This window comes from Ictalurus furcatus, chromosome 23 (genome assembly GCF_023375685.1).
Source record: "Ictalurus furcatus strain D&B chromosome 23, Billie_1.0, whole genome shotgun sequence".
NCBI lineage: Eukaryota > Metazoa > Chordata > Actinopteri > Siluriformes > Ictaluridae > Ictalurus > Ictalurus furcatus.
In genome coordinates, this window is record NC_071277.1 from 8332501 (window position 1) to 8340831 (window position 8331).

The 8331-nt window shown below is 37.4% G+C and overlaps 1 protein-coding gene across 3 annotated transcripts in view; it reads left to right on the top strand.

The window, feature by feature from the left end:
* Positions 1-58, top strand: part of zfhx4 (zinc finger homeobox 4) — a 74626-nt gene extending 74568 nt beyond the window's left edge. For all 3 annotated transcript variants that reach the window (XM_053611016.1, XM_053611015.1, XM_053611017.1), the window contains one exon: positions 1-58. This exon is cut by the window's left edge and continues 4473 nt beyond it. The gene's annotated coding sequence lies outside the window, so the exon portion shown is untranslated.
* Positions 59-8331: the final 8273 nt, after the last annotated feature.

The following is an 8331-nucleotide window of genomic DNA, read 5'->3' on the forward strand; positions in this document are numbered from 1 at the left end:
CATCAAGTATGTTTGTTGCTCATTGTTGTGATACATTAAAAACTGTATCTGCAAACTATTTCTGGGTGTCCTTTAAAAAAGCAAACATCTCTTTAACACGACGTTCTGTAGAAAGACGTGCTAACGTTTACGTTTTAGCCGTAGCGTTTACAATTTTGTTTTTAAACTTTGCTAGAGTAATACACGACAATTAAATTCGCCAAAAATTTTAGGCAAATCGCTGAAAGGGAAAAGACAGGAGATGTGAAAGGCGGGGACTTTCACTTCTGCCGTGAGCCAATAGAAATCGAGTGGGCGGGACTGTGGTCGCTTGGGATTTTTGCTGCTAATTATTATTATTAATAACCATATCAGACTTTTTCATCGCTGGTTTTTTACTGTCGCTTGGCACACACAGTTTAGAAACATAAATAGAAAACATAAATAGTCTTTTCATCCACTGACATATGCGAGGGTTTTTGTGGTAAAATTCTCTCTTGTTTTGGGAGGGTTTTTTTGTCTCTTTATGCAATTTTATTGTTAGTGACGTTGGCATCACAGTATCTTTACTGCAGAGGTTCAGAGACCACTACGTTCACCCACTTTTCATTTCACATTCTGTCCTCTTTTAGGTGTTATTAAGTTGGATTTATCATGATGCTGTGGATTATCCCTAGGAGTGCCAGATAATTGAAAGTGGACAGGTATTTCATCAAGCTCCGCCTCCAGATAGATAGATAGATAGATAGATAGGTAGATAGATAGATAGATAGATAGATACAAACATACATACATACATAAATATAGATAGATAGATACATACATACATATAGAAAGATAGATAATGAGATAGATAGATAGATAGATACATACATACATACATACATAAATAGATACATAAATATAGATAGATACATACATACATATAGAAAGATAGATAATTAGATAGATACATACATACCTACCTACATACATACATATATAAATACATAAATATAGATGGATGGATGGATGGATAGATAGATAGATAGATAGATAGATAGATAGAGAGATGAATAATGGATTATGTAGAAAACACCATCATGTGTTATGGTAATTAGAATCAGGGAGCTGCTAAATTCTGATTGGTCAGAAGGTGGTTGATTCATTTTCTATAACAGCAGCTCTGACAGTAGCGCAGCTAAAAATCACAGGTTTGTATTAACGTGCTCGTTATCGTTAATACGTTATCGTTTCTATAGCAACTGCTCATTCACAGGGTCTTGTATAGAACGCTCCGTTGTTGAAGTTCTCTGCAAGGAGACATTTATATAGTGTGTACGTAAGGAGTCTCCAGTGTTAGGTTTTTGTAACAGTGGGAAAGTCTTCATGACAGCGGCGTTTATCGGTAACATGGCAAGCTGTTTATTTGTGTTTGTTTGTTTGTTTGTTTGTTTTTTTGTCTTATTACCTTTGAGAGAGAAAACGATATGTTTATAGCTGCTATAGCGTAAGTGAGAACAGGAACTGACTCGTTTCGTCAATGTTCCACAACGTTAAATGCAACTATTAACAGATAAAAAGTATGACATGTTTGTTAATAGATTAAAAACAAAAAAATTGGAATGGCTGACAAATCGCTGTGTTGTGAGAGGGATAAAACACTTCAGGACATGCTGTTGTAGGAAAATAATTGACTCAAAGTAGTAACAGTATCTCAGCTTCATCACGCCGCTCTGTCGTTGATTATTTTCCCGTCACAGCATCACAGTGCCGCGACAGTGTCTTTTATTCCTCACTCTGATTCCTTTATCTTCAGATTGTCGCAATATTGATTTTATCTTCTGGAATTGTAGATGGAACATATATAACATTTCACATCATTTCAGAAATTTGGACTTGTTTGGAAATTTATCCGAGACGAGACGGAAGAAACGTACTCGCCGTTTCCACATCTGCATTAGTGCACTCTCATTTTCAGGAAAAAAAGCTTAACGTTATTACACCTCCATTATTGTTCCCACAAACTAGACTACATTTCCCCTGTTCAGCACAAAAATTCCCTCAGTATTCTGTGACTAGATCGGATTTGACCTTTTGTGAGAACAATAGCAAGAGGCATTTCAGTTCTGTCTTCTCTCCCGATGATGTGAAAACGGCCTTCCTGTCCTTCCACAGTTGTTTGCTGACATTTTATACCGCGGCGTCTCATCCTGCTCGCTCCGTATGCATCCTGTGCAGAACTCGCATGATTGTTCTGTTGTGAGAAAAGAGCAGCTGAAGTTAATTCCCAACGCGGCACTAAAGAGGTCTCGGCTGTGCGTCTGAGCTGTAAGAAATGTTTAGACATCTGTGCTTATAAACGCGCTCGAAACCTCAGTCGTCAGTAATGTCATCATGTTTTTATCAAAGAGCTGCAGATGATGAGGTTGAGTTTCAGGGCAGATGTGACGTGAACAGGGTTGTTCTTTAATGCAGTATGTTTCACAGTGAATCACTGTAACTGTTTAATAACATTTGAAAAGTTTTGTTTACAAAAACGATTTATCCGGGCAAACAATGCTTCGTCTAAGTAAATATTCATACCTTTACATACCTGATAAAATCTTAAAAATGATGTTAGAGCTAAATTAGAATTAAACTCTCTACAGAGAAATGTTCTTACAGGACAGATCTGACATAAATCCAACCATTATCAACAATTCCATACATATAAATTATTTAGAAACTGATGCTTTTGGTTTTATATATATATATATATATATATATATATATATATATATATATATATATATATATATATATATATATATATATATTAATGTAAAAATGTGTAATTTTATGTGTTTCCACGTTAGGAAGTGTGATTTATGAGGGTTATACCGGCATACCTGTAAGGAATAAAACACTCCCTGACATGCTGATTATTTTCCTATAACAGCATGTCCCAAAGTGTTTTATTCCTCTTACACCGCAGCGATTTGCCAACAGTTACAATTTTAAAGAATTAAAGAGCCACACATCATACTTTTTTTTATCCCGCTATAGTTACATTTAAAGTTGTGGGAATGTTTTCACTTTATATATTTTATAGTAGCTATAAACAGTCGTTCCATCTCCAGTCTTTCTTTCTTCACTCATAAAACAAAACAAAACAAAAAAACCCTGACAGCTTGTCACATTAATGAGAAACCCCTCTGTTTAAAGTTACAGCTTTACCTCTGACTGTTACAAAGCGCTGACACTGGAGACTCCTTCCCTGAACGTTAAATAAAGGTTACATATCCTTACGGAAAACTTTATGTGGAGCATTTTCCATACGAGTCCCTGTGAACAAACTGTTGCTATAGAAACGGTCGCATTAATATAAACCTGTGATTTGCAGCTGCAGTACTGCCAGAGCTGCTGTCGTATGTAAAAATACACTGACAAATAAACACGTTTTTCAGGAATACACGACAAGTTGTTCAATTTCACAATTAGACGCTCGCAACAAAAACACTAGACTGAACGTATTTCTGATAAAACAAAACGAAAAATGATCGACGTGTCCGTATTATTTCGACCCGCATCGTCTGGTGGAAAAGATTTAGGATGTTTTGTCCTGTTGCGTTGTGACTGAAGGCGTGACAGCACGACGATACGGCGTTTAATCATGCACGGTGTGTTTTTCTCTAAATGAATCCATCAATAACGCAGCTCTCACCGAGAAACAGATAATTAGCTTGTGCATATTGAAAGTTCATTACACTGCCTTATCATAGCACTTATACAGTCTCATACACAACCGTAGCTCTGTGTCATCGACGTTAATGCCTATCGACATGTTGCTGATATTTTTTCGCCCCAGATCCGGGGTAGTAAACTTAATGAAAAGTGATTGCATTGGATTCTTTTTTTCTTCTTCTTCTTCTTCTTCTTTTTTTCTTTCTCTTGGCATTGAATTCCCATGTGTAGAATACTAATTCTTGCATTTAGCTCCCTGAACCCGGGCCTTTCATTTACACAGATCCCACTCTAATTAAATTCCTCACATGGGAATGTATCATTCCTGCTTAATCCCTCATTCACTGGTCCAAACATTGTATTATCCCGAGAAAATCCATCAGCTGCAGGCTATGCCAGAAAAAAAGTAAAATAATAAATAAATAAATAAATAAATAAACCCCATGCGCATTTCTTCTCTGGCCTAGTGTGACTGTGAGATATGCCACATGCTGTCAGTCAGCAATTACGCTCATTTTCTAAAACTAACCTCAGAAAGAAGACGAGTGTAAGAACAAAAACATGCTAAGAAGCAAATTAAGGCATAATCACCGAGTAACACATCCTGAACATCTTCACAGCCTCGTCTCATCTCGTCTTTGGTGTTATAATAATAATAATAATAATCATAATAATAATAATAATAATAACAACAACAACAACAACAACAACGATAAAAACAGCAATAATACAATTTGCAATGTCTTAATTAGCCTATTTCATCCCCAAATGGCAGCACCAGCTGAGACGCGCATTATTTCTGCAACTTTTTAATCTTGTTCCTCCGTGTTTCCGAACCACTTTGTCCTGAGAGCTATTTTAGATTCCAGTCCTGGATTCATAAACTTGCGCCGCTCCAAACACCTGTGTTTCATTTAGCACAATGCACCTGAGCACAAAATAACTACTCGTTATTTATGACTGTGTCTATTTAGAACGGTTTGTTTGTTTATTTATTTATTTATTTATTTATTTATTTGACGCTAGTGGATATGGATTTGTGGATTTAGTGAGCGTATAAACTCAAACCGGTTCATATACACAGTTTGTAATTGCTAATTAGTTAGCGTTGTCACTAGCAGGACGTTTGCGTACAGGAAAGCAACCTTAGCTTGAAGTTTTTGCCACTTAAATGCATTCGACGTAGAACCCTTTTGCGGTATGGAAACGCTCGGATGTACGGTTCTACACAGATAGAACCTCTATGCGTTCCCTCAGACAGACGGTATGTTACGAGTTGGGTGATGTGGGTAGTTGTCAAGAAGAATGAGTCATAAGATTTAGGTTGAGTTGTAAGGTTTATAAAACCTGTAAGGAATAAAACGCTCTGTAGACATGCAGTTATAGGAAACTAATCAACTGTAGGACCCTGAAGTGTTTTATTCCTCTTACACCATAGCAATTTGCCAACGATGACAACAATTTTTTTCATAAGAACTCCACATCATACATTTCATCTGTTTATGGTCGCGTTTAATGTTGTGGAACGTCCATGAAACGAGTTAGTTCCTGTTCTCGCGTACGTTATAGCAGCTATAAATGGTCTTTCCATCATCGAGCTTTCTTTTTTCTCTCTCTTGAAGTTAATAAGACAAAACACACACAGACACACAATGCAGTTTGTCATGTTACCGAGAACCCACAAAGTCCTCTGTCATGAAGATGTCGGAAAACATAAAGTTACAGCTTTGGATATAGAGGGAGGTACTGTATGTCGTCACGTGGTTCATACCTCCAAACACTTGAGGCACTAACTCAAATATTTAATTGCTTTTTTTTCTCTAAATGTTTGACCTTTGCACTTCACATTGTATGCAATGAAACTTTATTACATACAAACGTTTAAAAATTCCGCTTTACACCGAGTAGTGTCTTTCGCTACATTACCTGTACGTTACCGACGTTCAGTTAGCCGTGAGATATCGCTCGACTGTACGTCTTGTTCCAGAACAATTAAACCGCATGTTCACTGTGACCGAATTTTATTGTTTTTATTTTAACCAGTCTTTTCTTTTCCTTTACCCGAATTCAGCCAAGCCTTAGACTTTTTGCATTTTATTGACTTGAAATGAAATTCCTAACAACGACGCTAATCATTTCTACTATATGATACTATACTATACTATACTATAATCGCATCCTCCTGTCTATTTCAGGTGTAAATAATAATAATAATAATAATCCATCTTCTATACCGCTTAATCCTTTTCAGGGTCACGGGGAACCTGGAGTCTATCCCAGGGAGCATGGGGCACAAGGCAGGGTTCACCCTGGACAGGGTGCCAATCCATCGCAGGGCACACAAACACACACACACACTACGGACATGCCAATCAGTCTACCTTGCATGTCTTTGGAGTCGGGGAGGAAACCGGAGTACCCGGAGGAAACCCCCGCAGCACGGGGAGAACATGCAAACTCCACACACACAGGGCCACGGTGGGAATCGAACCCCCGACCCTGGAGGTGTGAGGCAAACGTGCTAACCACTAAGCCACCATGCACCCATAATAATAATAATAATAATAATAATAATAATAATAATAATAATAATAATAATAATAATAATAATAATAATAATAATAATAATAATAATAATAATAAAAAAAAAACAACAAGCTTTCACAAGGGTGAAATTTATTCCTTCTGTACTGGAGAGAGAATGAGAACGAGCGATGTGTAAAGAAGAGCTGATAAAGATATACATACGATACCTGGAGAAATTACTGCATTTGAACGAGACCTACTCGTAATATTACCAATATTCACCACAGACCACATTGTCAACAAAGCTGTGTGTGTGTGAGAAATGAAAGCTGTGTGTGTGTATGTGTATGTGTGTGTGTGTGTGGGGGGGGGGGTCCACCGAGCGACATGGAGGAAACACACACACAGGGAACAAAGGAAGCTGTTTCTGTTCCTTCTGGGACTTTTCCAGCCAGATTGCTCGGTTGTGTTTTCCACATCCCAAATGAATCAGGATGAAGGCTGAGAGGATGCTATTGCTTAAGACAGATAGATACACTTCTATCCTGCTGCTGCTCACACAGAAACATCTTATTCCCTCCATGTTTCTGTGATGTTCGACGCACGCTCACCGAGGCCGTGCATCTAAATACAAACAGCGAAGCCTCGGAAGCGCCTGCAGTGTCAGCTACATTTAGGCAGCACTTTGTTTTGTAGATTTTAAATTGCATTCTCTGCTTTGTATCTCCGTGTACGGATCGTTTTTTACATTTATTTCAGGAATGCATCATGTGCATGCAGCTCAGGCTGGCAGATTTGATTTCCTCTTACAGAAGAATGAAGGGTTTTTTTTTTAAGGTGCACGTCTTGGAATAATTTAAGTGTAGCGTGTCAGGAATGTCAGCAATGCATGCATTATTGTGTACATATGTGAATTACCTAATATTAATCACATTTGATACATAGGAAGCAATTTTGCAGCAGAGATGAAATGCTTGGCTCTGTGTGAGATGTGTTTGATATACAGAGATTTTTTTTATTTTTGTTCCATTTATATTGTTTTTTTTTTGTTTTCAGGGAACAGCGACACATCTGCTAGATGATCCAATAAACCAGTGTTATTTCATTAATATGTGCAATTTATAGAAATAGATTTCCACAGAAATAAACGAGAGTGCGTTGAAATAAACGTGCCACACGTCACCCAACGTCATCAGACCAAGCAATGTTATTTTTTATTGTATTTATTTATTATTATTATTATTATGATGATCATTCTGTGAATTTTGATGTCTGTTACTGCTGATTAGCTGTCTCTATACAGTCAGGTGCAAAGGTTTCTGGACAAAATGTAGTGTGTGTGTGTGTGTGTGTGTGTGTTTATTATTAGAAGTGATATAACTCCTAAAATGGTGTATGTTAAAAGCAAAATGATATCATACACAGTACTGTGACGGGATAATGTCTCCAGGGTGTATTCCTGCTTCACACCCAGCGTTCCTGGGATAGACTCCAGATCCACAATGTTCCTGACTAGGATAAAGTGAAAATATACTTTTGTATAGAATAGATGTTTTTCTTTTGCATTTCCTTATGACCCCAGAACTAAAGAGGGCACAAACTTTTGCACTCTCCATTTTCCTTGAGATAATTAACTCCCATTCATGATGTATGCTGCTAGACTAAAATCCAAATCTGTGGCGGGGTTGTTTTTGCTTTTCTACTTCGTATTTTAAGGCCTACACACTGCTTAAATCTTGTGTTTTATTGACACCGGAGTGCATTCAAAAAAATAAGACTCTAGACGATGTAGTGTTAATTGTTTCTAAGTCTCTAAACAAAGCCGTATCAACAGCAGTAAATATGTCAGCTTTTATATCTCTGCTCTGTTCCGATAGCGCTCCAGAGCAGGCTTGGAGTTTTACAAGCGCTCGAGCGTTTGGGAAATAAAGCTGGAGATGGACGCGGTCCTGCCCTCACCCAAGTGTCCTTTAAAACCCCCAAAACTGAGGGACGACACACAAGAACATGAGAGTGTGTGGGGATTTATATATATATATATATATATATATATATATATATATATATATGTATTTGAGAGTTTTGACCTTGTGGGAACATTTGGTTAGTCCCCATGAGGAA